Genomic DNA, 24,954 nt, shown 5'->3' with positions numbered 1-24,954 from the left:
AGTTACATGTAATTAATACATACCTGTTTATCAAAACTCTTCTGTGCTCCAAAACTAACCATCTTCGCAAGATTTTAATCTCTGAGCACTGATAAACCAAGTAAAACCACAGTTTCAAAATTCAGATTTTTATTTTCTCATTAGTATTTTAAAATCTCTCATGAATCACCGAATTTCTTATTTTCTCTATTGCGGTTAGTCTTAAGAGGAGTTTTGGGATCTACAAATTGGCCTGAGGTGACTTCCAGCTTCCATGGGACCCAGAGCATAAGTGTGATCTTCCAGAAACAAAGGCAGTGGGGCTTGCAGTAAGTGAAATATATTCTGCATGTACATTTTGCAGGATTGAGGTCTTTCCATCTCATTTTACTTGGAGAGCTACCTTTACAGCATTTGGAAACTGTGGAAAAATGAAAGAACTAGGGATTCTGAGAAGCAAGAAACTGGAGCTATTACAGTATTTTTCCAAAATGCCAACAGCACCATACATGGCATGTGCAAGCAGTAATAAAAATAAAGTTTTTTATTAAAAAAGAGACAGGAGGAACGATTTTAACAGTCTCGGTTTCACAAAACCATAGCTCATCTTGGAACATCTTAGTGAAAGGTATGCTGAAACAAAACTGAACTAAACCACTGAAACTAAACAAAGCTGCGGAGGGTAGAAGGCATAAGGATTAGTGTATACAAAACACCAGGAGAGAATAAAGCAGTTAAACCAAACAGATGGAAGAACAGAAGGGGAACCACAGGAAAAAGCAAAATTAGACTTAGCAAGGAGGAGAAGGTAAAAATCTATTAAAAAGCTCTCAGGAACAAGAGGTCTTGCACACACTCTACACTCATTAATACCGTTGCTGCACAAAAAAAAGTTGCCACAAAAAAGTTAAAATGACAAGACTGGAAAAAGGGATATCATACACACTTCAGATTATAAAAATGTTGTAGAGGAAAAGCTTAACTAACCTTAAATTAAAAAAAAAAAAACCCCACAACCAAAAACTTAATTGCAAGATCAGAAGTATTAAAACATTTAGTTTTAAGTGCAACATTCAAGATATTATAAACAAGATGGAAAGATTTTTCTTTTAAATATACTTTGGCCTGCTAACAAATCAGAAGTCGCCGTGTTCCAGCTTACGAGGAATAAGAACAGCTCGTGTTGAGTAGCTGTTAAATAAGAGCTTGTCAATACAAGTTGTCATCAGCTCCTACTTGGTCTCAAGCTGCCGGGAACCAGGTGCACGTACGTACGTACGACTGAGTACTGAAGCCTCTGCTCCTCCGCGCTGGCGCAGGAGGTACTCCCAGGGAAAAGCAGCGCTTAGCCAGCAGGCATTAAGTGAAGACGGTACAATCAGCATTGTGAGCACTCACTGAAGCGAGCATTTGTAAGCTAAAAACAATAAAACTGAGCTGGGGGGGGGTATAAAAAGCTAACCAACCTTATCTCCCCACAAAACTATTTTTATATGCAGACGGATCAAAAACCAAACCGCATGGCAACACACATTTTGAGTCTTTAGAACATACTACCACATAGCAAGAGGGTGCAGCGCTGCAGAGCATCTGCTGTTAATGTGACATTTAGAGAATATTGATCTTTATCTATTTACTCTGCGTACAGGCCAGAGAGCAGGTCATGCCCCAGCCTCGCCATCTCCGCACTGTAAGCTCTCAGTACTCAAAGGTCAGTTCTATCAACAACTGACAACACCGCCTTGCTAGTCTCCAGGTTTGGGCCTGGCTTCTCTGCTTCACAGATAAGTAAGTAGTTACTGTTTTTAAAGGTGAAGAAACACCACCCTGCTGCAGAAGAGGTGGAACTCAGCACAGGGAGCAGCAGTGTTCCGGCTGCAGCTTCTGACGCGTGCCAGAAAAGCGGTGATTTATGCTCAGCCCTGAGAACAGGTCTTTTGCTTAAGACCGTAACGGCCTCAAGTTGCATCGGGGAGGTTTAGATTGGATATTAGGAAAAAATTCTTCACTGAAGGGCTGTCAATCATTGGAACAGGCTGCCCAGGGAAGGGGTTGAGTCACCATCCCTGGAGGTATTTGAAAGATATGTAGATGTGGCGCTTAGGGACATGGTTTAGTGGTGGACTTGGCTGTGCTAGGTTAATGGTTGGACTTGATGATCTTACAGGTCTTTTCCAACCTAAATGATTCTATGAATGCAAGACTTGAAGATGATGACCTACGGAACCCCAAACTTATTTTGGCAGCACTAAGTATAAGTGTGACACGCATAAGTGGTCTAGATATTCTGAAGGATAGTTGTTAATAAAGCATCCTATATCAAAATGCAGATAATTAAAAGGCTACTTCACTGGAAAAGTTACTAACTACGTAGAGAGGCTGGGAGAGCAGCATGTCTGCTAGGAGCCTAAACTAAGCAGGCAGCTCCCAGCAGACCAGCTGGCATGACTAACCTACTTTTTGTTCAGCACTAGCCGAGTATTGCTAGCGAGTGCTCCACATGCAACCTCCCCCTCGGCATCCCCTCCTCCTGTGCAAAACAGAAAGCAAGCATTTTTTGCAGGGATGACTAGCTAAACTATTTCTTTGGATTATTTGATGTCAGTCCCTGCAAATAACGTGACATCAATGCTTTCAAAGCACTTGTGAGGTTAGATGTGACACTAAATCACCACTGCCAAACTTCTGTGCCAATTGACTGATACCGTTACATCCTCTAAATCACCCGTATCCATCTACAATACAAACCTCCTATCTAGCATGAAGCGTAAGCACATTACTACACTGACTCACCATGACAGTTTAAATGAATTTACTTGATTAAAATAGCATGTCTCCATAAATAATCAATAGTACTCTTCAAAGTCTGCCTCAATAAAATTACTGTATTTACCTGATGTGGTACATCAAAATGACATTGTCTACTGAACTACAAGCGACCAAAAGAGGTCACAAGGAAACAGCAGAGAGAAATGGTGACTTTGCCCAAAAAGGCAGGCAGCACTGAGTCTACCTAACTATAATCCAAAGACAGATAGAGATGTATTTTGTAGCAAGCTTCTAGAGCCTAGGAGGGAGAGCAAAAGGCTTACAGACAACATAAGGCTGATTTGTAGTAAGAGTCAGATGGCTTTAGAAAAAGCCACAGAAGAACACAGGGACCCACTTAGTAGTCTGATGTCTCCACACTGCAGGAGAGAGTTTTTAATTGTAATTGCTTTTTGATGCATCTTTTATCTTTCATCTTCATCTGCAGGCTTATTTTCTGACAAAACCTGTTTTGAAGACATCTGAAATGAAGGTAACAGTTTCTGATATAATTATAATGAAGACTTCTGCCTTTACTTTCACTTTAACTCATGACGCTCCATCAATTATTCCCCAGCCATTTGGTAGCAGACTACCAGGCAGTACATTTTTCATCTAGTAAAACCCACACCTCCAGCATCCAGACACATTCCCAGCCAGCTGAAGAACTTCATATACTTAAATTGGAAAGTGCAGAAAATAGCTGTGTCAGCAAGTGGCACAAGTCAAACCTTTTCTTTGGTGCTTCAAAGGATTTCCTTTTGTTTCCTGCAGGAATGAGAAATAGGGGCTGGGATCTTGTGGTTATGACCAAATCGACCGGTGTTACAAATATCTATGGCACCAGAACAAAGAGGAAACTGGAACACTCAGGAGAACCAATTCTCCGGTCAGTACGACCTGCTTAGTTACTCATGCTTGTAATCGTCACGTTGAGGAAACCCTCACAAAACCCCTGCAGCTGACTGTAACGTCAGCAATTTAAATTGGACATATAATTCCTGCAGCACTGAAGTTGCGTTTCACATAGCAACATGAGGTAACCAAGTTAGCATCGGTGACATTGTTAATCATAATTCTTCATTTTCCCCATCAGAAGGAAACAAGCGTTCCATTTTCTTTAAAAAACATTTATGAGAAATAGGTCACATAACTTGGCGTAAAAAACTGCATTTCTAAAAAAGTAAAACCAGCTCATCATTGAACAAATTAAATAAAAACTGCTCAGTAATGTTACTCATGCCCACTCCATGACTTAAGCTGGAAGTTAGTAACTACAGGAAACACAGAACTGGACTGAAAGTACAAACAGGTCAGCAGCCTCATAAAAAAAAGAAAAAGTAAGTGAAGATAAGGAAAACCATGGTAAAAAAACCTAACATGTACCACTCCATGGGAATCCTGCACGGAAACAGCAGGAAGCAGCACCTAGCTAATAAAGCATAGCTACATGTTGATACATAGAGACTAATAGCTACTTATAAAATAATTTTATTTTCAGATTAATTAACATTTTAGCAGCAAGCATCTGATTAAAAAAAAGACAGCTAAGTTGCTAAAGTTTAATGTATTTTAGTGTTTAGAATATTAAAACATCTACACCTAAATTTCTCTTTTCTCCTCTTCCAAGTTTTGTTCCAAAATCTTCATACTGGCACAGCTGGTCTTGAGATGTGCAACAGCAATTGAAAAGAGCACAGCAGTGTTGCACAGTCTGTCAAAGCAACCAACACAAACTCTCTCTTTATTAAAGCTAAGGCATCAAACAGAGCTCTGAAACAATTTTGTCCCTCTCTACAGCACTCATTGTTTTCACCACGCAGCAAATTTACCGCTGGATTTAATAAGTAAAGGCGAAGAGTTGCTTAGCATTCAGAAGCGATGAAGGGACCATTAGCCGTACTGAAATTTGACCACACCTTGAAGGTAATCCGTTGTTCTCAAAATAAAAGGTTCACTTGACTTCGAGATCTTAGCTTTTAAATCTCAAGGTGCGCAAGCAGATAACACGGTGAACACTTTCAATATCTTCCTCTTAACCAGCTTTTGGGTTTGAGCAGAACTGTCACAGTTTTATGCTGGAAATTGTGGGAAAGCAGTCTTCAGCTTACATCCTTCAAAGGACAGGTTCCAGCTTTGCAATTCTGTCCTACTCAAATCACTATTATGAGTTGCCTTCTTTCAGAGATCAGCAGCTAAGAGACACAAGCAGAACAAGTTTTTACATAGTTTAGGTTTGCATTTGATTTTTATCAGTCCAAGTTCTTTAGAATATATTTCTTTTATTTAAATTAGAATCTACAAGTCTATGAAACCCTTAAAAAAGGGCAATAAACACATGAGATGCAGAGACATCTATATTCACGTTTAGTGCATTAATGTTGTAGTTAATGTAATGTCACGTGGTAACATTACAACCACCCTTGATGGGTTTCCCAGCATTGGAAGTTGACTTATTTTGCAGCCAGAGATGATCTGGTTTCTAGAATTTCCTTAGACTTACATCAGTTTTCTGATGAAGTTATGCCCATGTTTTCTTGAACAAATATAACTGTGGGGAAAAGAAAAGCACGGAAACTGTTAAAAAGCATGAAAAGATCATTAAGTGTTTGATTCTTTTATCTTTTTCACACTTCCACACAATACCACTTAAGCGTATCAGCTTACCTCCCCTGTACTCTGACCACAAATCACCTTGCAAGGAACCACTCCTAAAATCAAATGCTTCTGACAATTCAAACAAGAATTTTTGGAAGAAATACCTTATTTGTGACCTGTAAATATCTTTTTTATTCAGTAACATTCCAAATTCACACCTAAACAACCTGGTTTGGTGTTCAAGTGTTTTGGTTTGATTTTTTTAAGACGAAGCACAATAATTTTTGACATGTAGTCACTAAAGCGTGTCAGTACTGCAGTTATTTCTACATAGTCAATAGTTCCCAGGACTATTAATAAGAATTAAAAAAAAAAGTAAATGCATGAACTAACTTAGAGATGAAGGAAACTATAGAACCAACATGTAAGGTACTGTAAATATCTAATTCCTTTTGGATGATGCCATTGCCCTAGACCACTCTTTTCTTTCTCCAGTCTCTCTGGTGCTCCTAAAATTATCAGTATATGTGAGAAATTCTAAACAGCTGCAATTCAGATATAATTTCCATGCCCTGCACATCCTTCCCTTAAAAATAAATAAATAAAAACATTTTAAACTTAGTCTCCTTTTGCCCTCTTCCCAGAGCTTACCCCTTTGGAGATTGAACTTGGGGGCAGTTTGCTGCCTTCATGCCCAGGCTCTGGCAGCATCCTAATGACAGAGACATATTTTTTCTTTCCTACCAGCTTCACCAGTCTATTTATAAAGAACATCAAGCGTTCCCATCAGCTGGGACTCAGAGATGACATACCCCTGCCTGGAGGAACTTGCAAGAGTCTAAATTAGCTCTGACTGTAAACAAAGAGGAAAAGCAGGATTGCACATAGACACAATTGTGGAATGTTTATTGCAACTTGTCTGTAGTCTCCTTTATGTTCTACTTTCTGCCAGATTTAGACATCTGTTTAGATCAGAGGACAAAGTGATGGTCAGCATCAAAATTCATGCTTGCCAGCTCATGCATTCCCTCTCTTTTGATTAGGATGTTTAGTCATACTTGTTGAGTCACTGATGCTCTGTCATATCACTTCTCTCCGGGGCGCTCCGAGCTGAGACAAGAACCTCTTCTCTGAATTCTGCTCCACATAAAGGGAAACACACAGGCAGAGCTCCACGCTGCACCCACAGGACCCCGTGAACTCCAGTCCTTCCATAGAGATGTACGTTGGCAACAACGGAGTACTGACATCTCCAGTTACACATGTTTGCCCTTCTGCAAGGGTTCTGGGTTCCAGCTTACAGGTGTGATGCTGATCCTGCTTTCCATCAGCTGTACAGAAGTATTCCTTTACTTTCAGTAGGTGCCATACATTCTCCCCTTCATTGCTGTTTTCCAGAGGAAAACAGGATACTTACTCTGTCACTCATCACTGCAAACCATCTCTTCACTCTTTAATCTGGTCCTTTGCACAGAGTCTGTATCTCTACATATTTTCAAGCCCCACCTACCCAACTGATTACTTTCTCACCCTTCCTAGTAGGTTTTGGATGATCTTAATTCTGTCAGTACCCGTACATTTAAAAGACAAACAAACAAAACAAACACCACAACAATAACAACAAACCCCTACATATTTCATATATACAACACATCTCTATACCAAAGGTATACATAACACACACAGTGTGTTCTCTTTCCTTAGTTATTCACCAAAAAAGCTGCAGGTGCACAAGTTGGAAACACGTCTTAATCTCTTTTGATCAGCAAAATGTTTTTATTTAAGTCTGCATTTATGCTGCTGCTTGCAAGCACTAAATATGACCCAAGTTTTAATTTGGCTATTGCTGGTTGCATCCAGCGTAGGATCCATAGATGGCATTCACAGGACGCATCCAGGGAAGGAATGGCGACGAGTGCTGTGGTGCCACGTGATGTACCTTAGTTATCTTGCCGGGCTTGTTTCTAAACCAGTACGCTACCAAGCAAGCCACCACCACACAGGAATGAAAAGGCACTACAGCAGATTTGATTGGGTTTTCCTGCTTCAGAGTTTACAGAAATCAGGGGCTAAGCCCAAATACGCCCTCACTCCAGCTCTTGTTACAGTCAATTTACAGCTCTGCTGTTATTTTTTCATTTGTAATGGATGTGCAATCAATTTCTACAAACATGAGAGCAAAACATGGGTCTTCATATAACCTTGGGTTTCACACCTGTGCACTTTAACAGAAACAAACATCTAAACTCAATAGGCAGCAACTTTCAGGTTTTCTAATTATGAACACATAATAAAGATTTGTTATGCACCTATTAGGTAAAAGAAAGAACATAAAGCCTACCAAATAACAGGAAAAAGCATCATTGAAGGCTGATTAACAGCATCCCCTTTTGTAGCACAAAACAAAAAAAGGAAACAAATTGGAGTATTTTGAACAAATATTTTTGGTTTCTGTCTGACAATACAGAGAAACTGCATGTAAATATAAAACTTTACATTTTCTAGGTCACACACTAGTCTGCCTTTGACCACTGCTTTGAGTACAGAGTCTACACAGAAACATATTTGCAGCAAATTAATTCTCTGCTACAGATAAAAGATTTCAGAACGTGACCTTGCACCTCACTAAGAAAAAAGCTCCATGAAAGTTCTACTACCAGTAGCATTAAAAACAAGCATGTGCTGCTGCCGTGTGCATTTTTGTAACATTTCAAAGAACCAAAGCTTCTCTTGCTGATCCCCTCCCAAATCTCCTTTCCCTCGTATCTCAGCCTACCAATGGGGACTATTCATTTCATACTATACCTGCTACAAACCTGCTCAAATGAATCAAAAAGGTAAAAAAATAGTCCCCAGCTCTAAGGAACCCACACATTTTAGATTATCAAAATGAAGACAAAGACCACTTCATTCAAGAGGAAGAAACCCGCAGACCTGCCGCTGCCGTGAGGTCTCTCAGCGTGCAGCAGATACTCTGCAGACAGATGCAGTTTTGAATTTGATGCTGCATTTTGAACAGAACATGATATAGCATGGACTACGTCCTTTCAAACCACAGAGAAGCTTCACTGTTGTGTTAAGTCTATGAATAAAATCCAGTCTATAATAAAATCTGACAAATTACAAAGCCTTAAACAGTCTTCAAATAACTTTGGATTACAAACCATTCCCCTTTTTAAAAAAAGTCCTTCATGGCATACCCAAATCCTAAGTACTGAAAAGACTACTGCAATTCCTTTGCTAGTTTAATACTACTTCTCTCATTTTCATATTCCTTTTAGGAACTGTTGAAAGTTTCCATGCTATGGGCTTTGGTTTTCCAGCTACAATGATTTTATAGGTCTCATTTGGTTTACTTGTTTGAACAGCAAATGTATGAGAAGATGAAACATTTCAAGGAGTAAGTATCCTTAACTTCGGTTTCTTTTGGTCTATTTAAACCCTTCGTTCGAGAGATCCCTCCATTCGGATAAACTTTTCAGTAAGTGTTTTGATCTGGCCTTGGTACCTCTCTTTGGTTGGAAACCAGGTCAGTGTCCTACAGCCGTATAGGTTACTCTGTAGAAATCTGAAGAAAGCCGAAGTCAGCAACAACCCACCAGTCCGGCACCTCACTTTGGGGGCCCTGTGGAAACAAAATTTTACTTCTCGGAAAATCTAATTCCAACTCTTCATCATCCACTTCAGGAATGTCACCATATTCCTACTCCTTTTCCTATGCAATGATAGGTCATACGCCTCTCTGAACTGCAGGGAAAGTGAAAACAAAACAAAAGGAAGCGCCTTCACTTCCTTAAAGGAAGCTGAACAACTATTTTCACATGATTATGAAACTTGAAAGAAACCTTATGATTTTGATGGCTCTGGGCCAGCACTGAATCTTAATTGGCACCAAAACCATTCCAGAACATACAGACAATTAAATAATTCTTAAAGAACAGCACTAGAATGTAATTATTTTAAACTTACAATTCTAAAACTGTATACCATATGCTCTTAATTGTATGAGCACAGATCCTAATCACACACAGATCACAGCCGTTGGCTGATCAGATAACATCGTAGCTCCAAAAAGCACGCAAAGGCAAAGTAGTTAACATGCTTGACCTGTTATACTTTTTTTTTTTTTTAGTTAAGCTTTTACTTTTTACAATTTCAATTGTTTGAACAACTCCCTCTCCTACTATAACAGTCCCCTCTGCATTCATTTCCAATCTAGATCTCTGAACAGGAACCCGCCTCCCTCTGCTCCAGTGTCAGGGGTTGTATTCTGCTGCAAGTATCTTCTTCTGGCACTAACTTTGAAAGCAAACATTGCAGGGATGCACTCAAAGCTAGTTGCAATTAACCAGTGAAGTCAAGTTGAATAAACACATCCGTGAAGAAAGCTCATAAATGTAGGAAAATGTTTATTTTCCCACACCAGGTCAAAGTTATCCTATCCAATGTTTGAGATGATGTTAGTATGAAGGACAGTATTTCCCTCTGCACATCTGCCCTTCTACTCAGGTTAGATGGATTTGCAAGTAGGACCTGAGCTCCCAAATCTGTCCTTATTCTTTTAATTCCAGATGATCTTACCCTGAGTCTGTTTATAACTTGTCTGCACAGGTACATGTTCTAATGCTGAAAGGTCACACAACCACAGTTCTCAGGAGTTCTCACAACTGGGTTGATTGGCTGGCAGTAATCAAATTGAATGGATTTGGGGAGATTCTAGTTAAGTCTCAAGAGCTTGCTGCCTTAATCACTCCAAGCTCTTCAGCCTGCTCGCCATCCCCCTTTGTATCCCCTCTGCAGCTGGTCCTTTATCCCTCACCCTCTGGAAAACTGCCAGAATCTGACCCTGCTGAGTTCCCCTGGGAACTCACCCACAACTCCACCTGTACCCGTTAGCTAGCCATGCCTTCAGCTTATCCTAAAATGTAGCAATTTACATCTGGTGATTTGGCCATTACTGAGAGTTTTCCATGAAGTAACACAATTTTACTAAATTATCTAAATTACACATGTGAAAAATGGCAGTGCAATAAACTGATGTTAGAAGTGTTTGTGCAAGAAGGACGGAAGGGCTGACATTTATTTCATTACCGATTACATTTCTATTCTATCTTTGTGCTCAAGCTATATTTTGATGCAAAATATTGATCCCAAAATATTTTTTCTCCTGACTATGGCCCTGCTATGAGATCTGTTCCACTTATCACATTACATCAGGTCACCCAACCCTCCCATATTCAATCACCTCTATGAAGTCACAAGGATTTGAAATTACAGGGTAGATACACACTTCTGTTTCCCCTCTTCCAAATGGAAAACTTTTCTCTCCGCAGGTTATACTATTACCCACTGCAGCACCAACAGCTGGCAGCTCATACTGGAGAGGGGAAAAAAAAGAAGAAAAAAAAAGAATAAACAGACTTTGTTCAGCAATTTTGTCATCTTCCTGCAATCTAACCCCAGAATGGTGATTACACAGATGCAGTAGCAGATAGTCAGCATTTTCTGCTGCCCTTTCTTCCCCACAACACTTCGCACAACTGCCAACTTGCCTGGCTGCTGGATAGCCGAATAGGGAATAACACAGGCAACATACTGGAAAAACTGCCGTGCTGCTGGCAAAAGGGCATGCCTGGTTTTTCCCTTGAGCCTCACGGCAGCAGCAGGAGCTAACCTCTAGAAACATGCCATCGTACAGTTAGAGACAACCTGAACACAAAGGTGCAAGCAGATGAGTTTTTTCTTCAAAAGGAAAAATAAAAATGGGTTTAGGGAGACAGCGCTGGCACTAAACATGATGTCCTAGCACTTCATTTGAAAGGCCCATTGCCCACACTTCTGTTGCTTCATTCCACAAAGTTGTTTTCACAATGTATTGGCCCAACAAAAGCTCCTCATGAAGGTACCCAAAAGTCTTCCCAGACAGAAATGCAAGCCTGTGTTCAGACTTGTACTTCAGGAGCAATCAATAAACCAACATCCTAACCATAGAGGAGAGGAAGAGGAACAAAGCATGAAAAAGATGGCAAAGCAAAAGATCCGGTGTCAGCGCTGCTTTGTCCTTTTAAAATCATCATGAACAACAGAGTGTACCAGGTATTCACAGGGCCTCCCTTTTTATCGCCAGAGACCATCAACATTAGGAAAACACAGTACAGTATCTTCCACTACACAAGGAATTGTGGAATTTATCACAGTGGACATTGAGATGAAGTTATGGTGTTTATTTTTTTTATTTTCACAAGGGAAGTCATGAATCATGCAACAGCTTTCAGGGGGGAAACTGACTTCATTCTTGGTACACGAAAAAAATTTAAGGTGGCTGTAGAAACTATGGATGAAACAGCTGGAAAACAGTCACCAACTAGTATTTCCAAACAGCATTTCTGAAAAATGTCTTTATCATGTGGCACAAACAAATAACCCTAATTATTTCAGCTTCCAAAAATCAGTTATTCTTAAGAAATATGTCAGCTATCTAGCTTTTCAATGCCCAGTTTACCTCTCTAATCAATATGAAATAGCCTGTCAATCTTGCTCTGAATCCTTTGCCTGTCATCAGAACCACTTAGTGCAGAATCACACATTTACCATCCACTTTTGTAGCAAATCCTGGCAAATGTTCCCATTATCATCTTGCACAATGGAAAAAAAGCTCTTTTTTTTGCTGTTTAGGATGAACCATTACATTTATGATTCAGGTATTATCAGAGCACAGTAAAATGACATTATCTGATTTATTTTTTTTTTTAATAAAAAAGAATCCTAAACAGGATTCTCACAGTACACCTTCCCACTCTTTATTTCTTCACTGAGCAAGAAAATGTCTCACCCAGCTGTAATCAGAGACCAGCTAATACTTTCAAGACAAACAAGAACATTAATTTTGAATTCTAACCTAAACCCAGGCAAAGCTCACGTGCTCCTGTGTAGACACAAGTCAAGACTCATGTATCCTCCACTACAATTTTTAGACAATAAAATTTCCAAAATTTTCTGCCCTAAATGGTTTGCAAAACAAAACGCTTGCTCAAGGGGACGGCACTTGGGTTTCACCAAAGTGCAGCTTGATTTTAACAGGACGTGAAGTGTGTCATGGTTTGTACAACATTTCCAGTATCTTTCTGGAAAGCTGCTACATAAGTCATCATCATCCTATATGTAGCTTTATGATCAACTGTTTCCATTACTATTTCTACTTCTATGTAATTTATACTATACATTCGTTACAGAAAACATTTCAAAGAAGAATAAAAAGATCTATTTTAAAGCACAATCTTTTTATCAGTACTGCAATATTTTCGTACAATTCCAGTAAAATTACCACGACAGTAAAACTCATGCAAGCAGAAATCTTGCATGAAATCTACATTTAAAGTCTCCTCCCAGGCATTTGGCATTTCTTCCCTTTTTGCTACACAATTTAAGTCTTCATTTTTAAATAAAATTTACCATCCAAGCTAGAGTATTTTTAAATACAACCTTCTGAACACAAATCAATGCATAGCTCACTTACTGACCCTACTCCTTTCTCCCAGTGAGTCAAGATTAGAGGCTACATTCAAACCCTTCCCAAACGCGACGCGCTGCTGGAACAGTTTTGACCCAAACCGTGCCATCTGTCCAACATTTGGACCACTGAGGGGTTTTTTAAGCAAATCCTTCCTCACTCTTGAGGCTGCTGTCTAGCAGCATTTGTGTGTGCTAGCCAAGTGCTCGCCAGCACAGTTGAGCTGCCACGCTGTCTTTTTGTACATCTTATCAGTAACTACCTGCGCATCTACCAGTACCTCCCAAAACCTTCCTGTGTTACCTGTAACCATCTCCGTCTTCTTTAATCCTCTCGTATGTCCTTCACCAAATGATTCTTTTAACGCCTAAAGCAACAGCTGCAGGTTTTGTGTGCACTTCCCAACGCTCCTTGAGAGAGCACCTTCATCGTTTGGTAGAAGCAGATTAAGACCCCACCCTCTTGAACAATGAAGGTACCACCACCTCCTTTGTAGCACCCATCATAAACCACAAACCTAACCATATCTAAATCACAAAGCATATGTTAGTAGGTGGCTTAACATTTAATTCCTACGCTCATTTGATGTACGTTTGTGAGAAACATGCATCTCACAGTGGCTTTTTGCATATCAATTGTCTTTTTTTTTATTAGTTAAAAAGAGAATAAAAAACTTGGGGAGAGGAAGAGCATATGCAATTAGAACTGACCATAAATCCAGATAAAAGCCACTCTTAGGACTACACGAATTCATCCTTCATTTTTGGGGCAATAACATGCAGAAACACTTAAGATACAAGCCTTTTATAATTAAAAAAATTCAAAAATCTGCAACTTCAGCAGAAAAAAACATCTAGAAAAACTCAACCAAAGTCTAGTTTCAAAGGCCTCCTATGAGATTGTGAAAAGTAACAAAGACCTAGGTAAGAAACCTCACAAGACACTTCAGGTTTCTTCCATCTAAGGAGGTTGTGAGGGAAGATAAGCATGTAAAAATATACACCCCGTTGTAAAACCACTGGTAAAAGCATACTTCATGAAGGACAGTAGCTTTGCATACCCAGAAGCATTGCTTTTTGTGTGCATTCATGCCAAGATAGCCTCTTTTTCAGAACTAAAAAAAAAACCAACCACAAAACAAAACCCAAACCAAAAGACAAATGCAGGCTGTTAGAGAAAAGCAAGTTCACAATTACGAAACTGGAACAATATAACTAAATGCCTGAAGTCTTAACACCAGAGGTACACCTCTGTTTAGGTACACAGAGGTTTAGTTACACCAACACAGTTTTATAGCTCTGTTCTTGTCAGGCCTCCACACGAGACCCTGCTATTCCTCAATATTTCCTCTTTTGCAGAACAGGGAGCTTGTTTAGTATGTATTGAATCTTATACAAATTAATGTTTCAGCACGGCTGAGTTTACATAAAATATTGAAGAGACTACAATTAAAAGCCATTAGAGAGAGAAGCATATGTGTTTTAACCATGTGCGCTACTTTTAGTTACCTTTTTGAGAAGATTAAAATTAAGAAGCTTTTGCTTTTCATCCCACTCACCCTCCCACTACAAATTCTGTCTGAGCTAATCCTCCTTCTACAGACGTCAAAACAGGGCATAAGCATTACAGCTACTTACTGCCAAAATGTGTTGGTTTAATATCCCATTACTATTGTAATACTGGCACAATAACTTATTATACGTGACAGCTTTTGCAGTTAGTCAAGGATAGAGCCACTTACTCTGTAGTTTTTTCATCCACATGGAACCATATTGGTAAAATTCATAAAAGAGAAGATTTAAGGTCTGAACTAGATGCTTATCTCAGACTCTAAAGCCAAACAAAATAAAAGGCTTATAAGGTCATTACACATGCCATTCCCACCACCATTTCTATTGTCCCAGCCTTTACGTAGTGATCTGTCCAGAAATTCAGGTCACAGTATTTACAAATACATTATTTAACCCCTTACTTACTAGCATTTTAAAAAATACTTTCACAGATTTTTTTGGTTTTAATGTTTTTTTTTATTTTCAAGTGCAACATTCTGCATGAAGGCCAAGACGATCTCCATGCCAGAACACACTTCTGATGAAAAGTCCATGCTTGTCAAAAGGTTTAGGATTATTTTTCAGGAACCTGCAGCACAGAAATGCACCAAGAGGTCTGTTCAAGGCTCTAAAAATATTTAGGTTAAAATACATACAATGAAAGGGGCTGCTGTCAGACACATTAAAGACAAAAGGCATTAAAAAAAAAAAAAAAAAAGATAAATTCAAGTAAGTTCCATCACTCCAGCCACAGTATATCAACCAACAATAGATGAGAAAGTATCAGCCCACCGGAGAAGCACTGCAGCTCTGCAACAGCACTGTTCCACTTCCCAGCCACGGCTGGGAAACACCACGTCTGTCACCACAGAGATTCGGAGGGACGGACGAGCCCACCCCAGGCTCTCGCCTCGCACGACGCGCGTACGCACCGCCGGTCCGAAGCCGCTGAACCGCACGGACCGCTCGCACACACCGAACTGCGCCCCTGCGTACCGAGACCTGGGTGTCCGCCCGCAGGACCAGCCGAGTGGCAAAGTTTATCCCGCCCAGGCCCCGCCGAGTCGGCCAGGCTGGGCGCTCCCGGGGGCAGCTCCCCGCCGGCCGAGCCCCCCGGGCCGCTTCACCCGGGCCGGCCGAGCCCGCCGCTGCCCGCGGCACTTCTGCTCCCGGGCCCGGGGGCGTGAGGGCTCCTCGGTGCGCGGGGCAGGCGGGACCGCAGAGGACCCTTCCCGACCCTCGGAGCCGGGCGCGGGGCGGCCGCTCCCGCCGCGCCGTAAACGTTCGGGCCGCCACTCCCTCTCTTCCCGGGCGTCGGCAGCGACCGCCCGCCAGAGCCGCCGAGTATTTAACGGGGGGGGGGGAGGCACCGCAGATACAGCCGGGTCGTACCGGGGCACCAGCCCGAGCGCTTCCTCGGCAGCGCACCCAAGGCGCCGTCCCACCTGCCCGGCCGCGGGGGGGGAAGGGACACCCCCCGTCCGCAGCGCCCCCTTACCTGCCCTGCCGCGCTCAACGCCTCCGCCGGGGCCGGAGCCGCTGCCCGCCGCCACGCCACGGCTCCGGCTCGGCAGCCCGCCGAGCGCCCGACCCGTGCGAGCGCCGCCCCCGAGCGGCCGCGCCGCCCGACGGCGCCCCCTGTCGCCCGCCGCCCGCCCCCGAGCGGGGGGACCCGCCCCGCCCCGGCTGCCCGCGGGGCCACGCTGACCGGCCCGGCCCGGCCCGCTCCGCCTCCGCTCCCCGCCCGCGGCTTCCCCGGGCGGGGCGGGGCGGTTGCCCAGCTCGGCGGGACGGCCGGCCGGCGGTTCCCAGAGCCGGGCGTGGGGCGGGTAGGGGGCGCCCGCTGCTGCCCGCGGCGGGACGGTCTCGGCCCGCTGAGCCCGACTGCTCTCACGACCGCAGTTGGGGGAGACTAGCGAGAGGCTCCGGGACCGAGAGCGGGCGTCTCGTCCGAGTTCCCCCACATCAGAGCCCTGTTTTCCAACTTCCTCTGCTTCCAGCGTTTGAGCAGCTGGGCCATCAGTCGCCCGGAGATGCAGCACAAACGGCTAACCAAAATGGTTACTGCTGGTGACTCCGCCCGCGAACGCTTCCCATGCTTCCCGGGAAGCGCGGCTGGAAGCTGTCATGGCCCTTTGTAAGGAATGCCAATTTCAAGTCCTTGTCAAAGGAGAATTCCACGAATTTCAATAAAAGACAAAACAAACATACCCCCTTGTTCAGCTGATGCAAGTGAAGCCATTTCATAACTTGCAAAGTATTCGCCAGGATTTGTTGCCAACAAAGAAGCTCCCAGCTAATCAGCCTTTCCCCTTGTCGGGGCCGATTCTGCTCTACCAGCAGGAGCACTTAGTACTACAAGCTGATCATCTTTCAAATCCACCAATTTTTCATGTATTGCTAAAATAGATTCTAAAATTAATTCTGCAGATTTAGGGAATGTCGAAATTCCCTTTACACACCTACTTTGACATGTCTATGCAGAACCTAGGCAAATACTGGATGATCAAAGTAGTCGCGCAGACACTAAACATTTGGCACCGGTGTTTATGGCAAATGGCTGCAGGGATTTTTCGTTGCAGTCTGCAGTCACCTCGAAGAGCATGTGTGCTTCACATACTCCTGCGGTTCCACTTGCAACCCTGGATACTTCTGCCAGCTTTGTCACGCTGCCCTGCCAGCCAAGCTACTTATCTGCGTGGCCCCTACTCTTGGGTCACGGCAAGCAGTGGCCAGTGCCCCATAAACAGCAGGATGGAGCCAATCAAGTACGCTTCGATTCTGCACATCCACAGAGTCAACACACCTAGCAAAAAGATGGGGCATGTTTTTCTAGCTGACCAGTACTTCTGCCTGACTGGTATGATTTCACCTGGAAATGTGCTGAGTTTCTCCATCTTCTTTCCTTTTGGGATAAGAAGAAGGAATTTATCTAGTTTTAACCAACAGACTGCACAGTGGTGCGGAAAGCGGTCACCCAGCAGCGGATCAGAAGACTGGAGCCTTTACCAACTGCAGCTCTTTAAAAAACCTTACCCAGAGCTGCTCAGCAGCGCGGTGGTTGGCCTGCCAACTGACAGCTACACATCAAATACACAGACACTGCTACCAGCATCACATCAGATTAGAGCTAATTCATCATAATGAGTTTGTTATTTTTTAGCAAACCAGTGCCGACCACCTAGAAAAGAATGGTTTGCAGAAAAGCAGAAGACAAATTAGGGAACCCTACATGTGGAACCGTGAGGCTTCTGGCTGCTGCCATTCACTAGATCACTTCAGGGCATGTTAGGATTGCATAGTGCCCGACATCAACACAAAGAATTCTGGCCTTTACCTACCCAGAAAGCAGAAAACATACTGTACAGAAAAATCATCTCCATAGGGAAACAATGATTTACCATGATAGCAAATGCTTGCCAGGGCAGTTACATTTCCACCTCCATCCAGAAAAAAAATGCAATTCACAAAGGAGTTGGGCTTCAGGAACTGTCCAACTGTTCTCCATGTAATAAAAGGATTTCATTTTCCTCACAGAATGTTTTTGCTTTGGAGAATAGAATACAGTTGTCTATACACACAAAAGACATCAACTTTGTTAGAGATAAAGTCATTATGATATTTATAATACAAAAGACTATATACTCAAAAGTTGTTAATAGCCTGAAAAATTCTCTGCAGAAACCCCATACTGTTGTGTTTTAAAGACGAAATTAGAGGAGACAAACTGAATACTTGCAGGGCAGAGCAACTGCAACTACTGTCTTTGGAGGAGCCTTGGAGTTACGCACAGTCCCACCGTATCACCTGACTTGATGGTCTTGTCAATTGGATCTACTTTCTCCTACACATACCATTGTGCATCCAATTAATTTCTCATAGTTCAAATACTACTTCATATCATCAGAATTTGCTCTTCCAGCAAGTATTGTAAGGATGTTCTTACAGTGGAGTGAATTAGCTATGAACTAACAAAAATTCTGTTGCATTAGCCAAACAGTAGCCATGAGCGTGTACGGATGCTAAAACAGTGAGCTTGCTCACTAACATCCACCAGCTGCTGTGAGACAATCCATGATTATACACGGTCCAAACCCTGTAGCGTTCCTCTGCCTGACCTCAATCCCAAGAGGTAAACTGACAACCTGAATTAGAGGACAGGTCCTGGTGAAACGCAGCCCCACCACCCAGGGAGGACAGTTCTAATTTTATAGTTTACTTAGGTTTCCAAGCTCCTGGTCTGAATCCTGGCTTCTCCTCCACCCCCCCACCCCCCACCCCCCCTTTTTTTTTAAGGAAAAAAACAGTTTCCAGCTGGGGAGTGGTGGTGGTGTTCCTCCCTCTCCTTCATTTCTAGTCACAGAGTCAGACCAACTACACATCTTTCTGTTTGCGAGAGTTTTTGAACTGGAGATTCTCAGGAGAAGGTAAGGGTTGGATCAGGGCTCTCCAACAGACAAATTCTAACACACATAGTACACAATCATTTATGTTTTGCAGTATAAATTAATTCAATTTTCTGTTGAATCCAACAGCTAACATTTTTGCAAGAAGTGAGAAGCAGGGAGTAAGCCCAAAGACTTTATCCAAAATACCAGCTAGATCCCACCTACTGCCCCTAAAAGCCATGACAGCAATGGAGTGTAGTATGTAAGCATGAGTGCATGGGAAGAGACAGAAGCCAGTCACTGTGCTACAGACAAGTTTGCAGTCAGTTTTGTTCATAAAGGAGGGTTTTGGGCACTTCTAAGCTATTGTACATTTGAACTATGTGAGTATTTTATACGAGGTAATATTTGAATAAGGTACTTCGGTTGTAAGGTTACTTCTTCAGTCTTAACAGTTTCAGGCCCTATACGTTTGTAGGTTTTTTCTTTTCTTCTACTTTTAAGAATACAAGAGTTTCAGTGGTCTGAACCATTCTTTCAGTTCCATTGTTCGACTTTGGCTGGATTTCTCAGCTACATGCCTGAATGCTTTAGAGAGTCCTTACTCTTTATCTAGCAAAAGGTCATTTCTGACAATACCCCATTCTTAGCAAGCACTGTTTTCAGTTTGCTAATTACTGATCGAGATGCTTTGTGTCTCAGTCCTCCTGCTTTTAAGTATTTCAACAAACTGCTGACAGTTCTGGAAGGAAACCCTTTAGAAAACTGTTATTTATGCCTGCTTTTTGCCACCACATTCCTGATGTCACCTCTTTCAGTTGCTTTGTGTATGTTCCTGTGTCATTCCAAATGTCATGTGGCATATCTATCGAAGCCCTGGTTTTATAAGCTTTGAGTGTCTTGAAGACTTGTGTATATTTCAACATTATATTCCAAAAACCGCCTGGGATGCCAATATTGTTACCCATTAAATCACCTCCCTCTGAGTCTCACTGGATCTTCTGGAATCTTTTAATAATGTCATAACCATTGGTCTGGATACGGTGCCACTGCCACTCACCCAGATTTCTGTAACTCTTCTATTGCATTACAGCAGCTTCTGTTTTCTCCAGAGGCTGCCTATTATCTTATTGGTCAGCATTTCTACACATATGGCTTCACAGCATTTACATTATCTCTGCAGGGAGTCACTCAATTCAATCCTCAAACACGCTGATTGGCAGTGATCATGTTCACGTTAAATGCTATATTTTCATCTCTTGCTCTCAGGCTTAACTTCCTGACAATATCATCACACTCAGCCTCATCAGTTTCAGCAGTGATCAAGCAATCAGCAATTAAAGTACATACTACAATATTACTACGTATTTCATTATTTTTTCCTCTACTCTTTTACTGGTTGATTAAAACCCAAATAATAATTACAAATTCTACATTGTTTCTAGGTAGTATTAAACAGCACAGTAGAAGATGCCTTATCTGGCTGTACTTGCCAATATTCCCCTTTCTCCTGGACAGCATCATAAAAAGCCCTGTTTATTTTTCAGGGTGAGCAGAAGACTTCTGTTTGCACATGATTCTGTCCTGGAGTATAAACAGGTACATAATACTCCTTTATTTGGAAAATGCATCTGATTTAGTTGCAGGATTTTCAAAAATAAATTAGAATGTCTGAACAAATATAACTTGAGTAGTTAGTTTGGCCCATTATTTCCTCCTCCTTCTGTCCAAGCCCCACTGTCATGCAGCTGGATGCGTACCAACTATGGGATTAAAACACAGGCATCTCATCCCAGCAAGACCCCACATGGTCACAAGAGGATTGCCAGTGCATGTCAGAATAACAAAGACCAGTTAATCAAGTCATTCAAGGACAATGCAGTCAGCTACCTACAAAGCAGTTTGAGTATTCATTGGGCACGTATCACCAAATGGCAATATTGCACATCACATTCAATTGTGCTTTTTCTAAATGTGTGAACAGGGTGTCACATTTTGAAGAAAAGAGCTTGTTGTCACTTCTGTATGGAGAAATTACTGCAAGCAGCAGAAACCACAAACTAAATTTGGGGCTGAAGTTTTTGAAAGAGGAAGTCTGTGTGGGACCACAATCATGGAGGAATGTGTGCAATAAAAATAGACTTTATAAGTATGCTAAGAAAATACCCGTATCGTGCATTGCTGATTTCTCCCCAACAGAAAACCAACCACCTGCTTCCACTTTGCAGAGGTACAGCAGCAGTCTTCATAGCCAAATTTCTTTCATATGGACATGCTACCGTAAGACACAGTATGAGAACCATAGCTCTCATTTCACTCAGTGGCACTGGAAAGGAAGTTTAAGTGATGTGGTTTTTTGCATAACACCTTATGACACATCATACATCAGTTCTGATCAAAGAGCTCCAGTTCATAATTCACACTTCGAAGCAGTTCTAAATAAGATCCTACACTCATTTGAGAGCATAAACAAAGTGACTCAAACTCTAACTTCTGTTACCATCTAAGATCTCTTTTAATGAATATTGGTTACATTGATAATCAGTTATGCTATTCATAGATTTTTATCCAGGTGTTATCCTGAACACCTATGTAAGTTTGAATAGCACATATAACGAGACACAACAGAGAACTTCTTGAACATCAGCCTTAAACCAAAATTAAGTGTTAAGGAACTTGGCTCTTAAATCACCCCGCGTTGCTTCTCCAAATAGTAGTCAGCGGGGTAGGGCTACAAAATGGAAACAGACTTGGAGAGAGCACCCACCTTTGCCACTCTAGTAGGTGCACTATTTGGCTAGCTTATTATTTCACCTATTTAAAGCTCCATTTGGTAATTTTCCACTAGGATTAGCTTCTGAAAAGAAACTCCACAAAGGGTTTAGCATAGTCCTCCAAAACACAGGTCTCAGATTGTCTGAATATGTATCACTGCTTTTATTTGCATTTCAAACAACTCAGATGAAAGTACGAATGCCCAAAAAGGCAGCAGGTGCTTAGAAAAAGCCTCAAAAACAACCCTTAAAATAACTGCATACATACACAACTACTCTCCAGTGTCATTTATGATCCCAAACAGCTCCTTCTGTCTTCCTGGAATAAGGCAAGCCATTCTTACAGAGCTTAATTGGTTCTAGGGGTAACCAAGTCCAGCTGCTCTGTCTAGCAAAGCAGCACAGCTGCCTTCTCTCAGTCCAGAGGAGCTGAGGAGAGGGGAAAAAAATGGAAAGTACACACCACTTCAAGAGCTCCATTCCCAGGGTCTCACAAACCTGACTAGAATCTGGATTGGAATTTTAAACAGATCCCTTAGGAGCAGCAATCGGCTTCCTAGGCAACCAGGGCGGCTGCATTGCTGCCTGCTTACATGGAGATAGGAGGAAAGGGAGGAGGGTGTGGAGAGATATATATGTGTGTGTGTGTGTATATATATATATATATAAAATTGCCCTTATACACTCGCAGGAGGGTTTCCTAGTTCGTAAATATTCTTACTGCAAGCTGTGATTTTAGTTAAATTCAGACTTGACTTGCCAAAGTGGTAGGCAGTGAAGTTATTCAGAGTGACAGCTTTTAGCCCTTCTGTTGCTGGGTGAGTTGGGACCAAATGGTTAGATGCCAGCAAAACTGGCTTTAGAGTATCCAAATGCTTCCTTGCACCTGAGGAATACCGAGGTACCTCGCTGGGGAAGACTTCTGACCCTGCTGGTAGGCAGAACTAAAGAGTTGCCCGTGAAGGTGAATTTTAAGCACATTATATTATTTCCCTGTTGTATTTAGTTCTCAGGGAAACTGCCAGCTTTACAAGTCTAATTAGGGAAACCTACCTACAAAAAAAGCCCTCGGCGGTGACATTGTCACTGCCAACTTCCTTATTACCCCATTCTCTGTTATGCTTCAAACCTGCTCATGAGAGGCCCCAGGCAGACATGAAAAGTAATCACTGTTCCTCCTCAGTCATTGTCCTTCGATTAAAACCAACACCAAGGGCACCCATATAGCAAATGCACATCCCACACTGCTGTCCAAAATGTGAAGATGAGAAATGCCTTGGAATACTTAATGGAGACACACACAGAAGCTCATGTTGACACACAAATATTGTTCATACTGTACCCTTTGTCACCAGGGGGTAAAAAATTCATAAGGAACAGGACATGTCAGTCTCCTTAACCTACAGTCAGTAACACTGGTTTGTGTTAAAGCCAGCAGGTACAGCTGCGTTTGGCATACTGACCTGATGGTCCATCAGGAAAGAATGTATGCATGAACACAGATAACATGAGTGGGTGTAGCATAAACAACATGCAAATAAAATAAGGCATTGCTACTTGAAATATTAATAACACCAAATAATTTTGGTATCTGAGTATCTCAGCTTCCTATTTCTGTGAAGAAATTCATTGGCTAGGAATGCAAGATATGAATAGTCTGGAGCCATGTCCTAGTTTAAGTAAAGATAAATACTACTGCAAGACCTACCTTCCCAAATTTTTAATCCTTACTGCTTAAAATTAACACTGACTGATATATTGTGAATCAGCAGAAGGCTTCTTCTACACACATACATGCACCCGCTGCTGATCAGATGAGCTTCCAGTATAAACACATTCCTAGGCAGGAATAGTAACGTACCAAGCAGATACAACGCCAGACACTTCAAAATATTTTATTTCTGACTGTATTTAATATTCATGTCAGGAATACGCCTCATTTTTAGGGCTCAATTCTTCCCCATTAATATACAGAAGGCACTTTCCCAGTGTTGTAGGAGTAAATAAGAAAGTGGGTAGAATGTAGAGAGTGAATGAGTTGTGTAGTGTTTTCTCAGCGTGACAGAGGAAAAGCAGTCAGTGTGGCTAAGCCAGGCTTCTCTGTTTCTACACCCACATAGGGTGAGAATTTCACGTATTCATTTCCTCCTCGCTACTTTAAGGTCTGTCAACTGAACAAATTGAGTAACCTTAAGAGTAGCTCTAACCCTAGAAGAATTTGCTTTCAAACAAGGGAGAGAAAAAGCTATATTTTAATATTTGATTCAGCCTGGATGAGTCTACTGTGAACATCAGTGACAAGCAGGCAAGAGACAGTATTCTGATAAGATCTAGATAAGGAAAATGCAATTGTAGCATCGCCTGATTCCTTTCAGGTCATTTAAGCTTCTCCTATTCTTACAGATATTCATTTAGTACATTCTGGGGAGACAAAAAAAAAAGCCCCATTCTACTCTATACCTATGGACTCTTTAGCCAGTTAATTCCTAATCCTGCCCTTGCCTTTTTTAAGGGACTAGAATACTTTGCCTTTCCACTTACAGTTTTCAGCTACTGCACAGCTGAAGCTTCAGGGATCAAAGCCAGAGCTTCATCAGAATTAGGTTTTGATAGTGTAACTGAAATAGAACAGAAACTGGGAAATAAACAGCAGCTGAAAATAAACATGCACACAGTCAGATGCATGGACTTTTAGGAAAGAGTTTATAGATCACAATAAGCTTATTTAAACACTGAGGTGATGGGCCAGAGTGTTCTGTACTGCTTAGGCAGCTCAGAACAGCTGAGAAATTATCAAAACTATCACTCTCCCACATGTGAATTCCTAAGCCCATTTCTAGCATCATTTTTCCTCGCAGAAAAAGAAAAAGCATATTAGGTCCAATCCTGGCTAGTAAAGCCCTAGAGAGATCTTTATTTTTGCTAGAACATGAAGAAGAATTGGCAGATCCAAGAATCACGATTTGGAAAAGCATTTACAGCTTCTTGCCATTCAAGTCTTGTTAATGAATTAGTAATACATTACTACAGCCTCATTGGTCATAAGTGTCCTTTAATTTCCTGAACTCTAAGGCTATTTCTTAAAGCTGTCTCCTTGCTCCATTTTTAAAGCTCTCCCATGCTTCATCTGAAAATGCAGTTTTAGTAGTACACGGGGGATAGTTCCACTGCCTTCAGTAGAGTTACTGCTGATTTAAATCTGTATAAATGATATCAGAAAAAGACCTACTTACCTCAGGCTTTTGAAATCCTACAGTCAAGTACCTTTGATACTGATGACTTCGTTTGGTGCACACTCCATTCACACTGCTTCTGCAGCTGCATACTGGGGGGAGCGAGAGGGCCAG

The 24,954-nt window shown here is 41.8% G+C and overlaps 1 protein-coding gene across 5 annotated transcripts in view; it reads right to left on the bottom strand.

The window, feature by feature from the left end:
- Window positions 1-24,954, bottom strand: part of PXYLP1 (2-phosphoxylose phosphatase 1) — a 113,603-nt gene that overhangs the window by 41,210 nt on the left and 47,439 nt on the right. Inside the window, exons 1-2 of one of the 5 annotated variants that reach the window (XM_075760981.1) lie at window positions 15,944-16,052; window positions 5,291-5,338 (exon numbers count right to left, since the gene is read on the bottom strand). The exons of 1 other annotated variant lie outside the window; for it this stretch is intronic. The gene's annotated coding sequence lies outside the window, so the exon portion shown is untranslated. Of the gene's footprint in view, window positions 1-4,387; window positions 5,236-5,290; window positions 5,339-15,942; window positions 16,063-24,954 lie in introns of those variants that run through there. 3 more of the 5 variants (XM_075760984.1, XM_075760983.1, XM_075760985.1) reach the window with 3 other exon arrangements.

The sequence above is a fragment of the Balearica regulorum genome, chromosome 9 (genome assembly GCF_011004875.1).
Source record: "Balearica regulorum gibbericeps isolate bBalReg1 chromosome 9, bBalReg1.pri, whole genome shotgun sequence".
Classification (NCBI taxonomy): domain Eukaryota; kingdom Metazoa; phylum Chordata; class Aves; order Gruiformes; family Gruidae; genus Balearica; species Balearica regulorum.
This window is presented reverse-complemented; position numbering and strand designations above follow the sequence as displayed.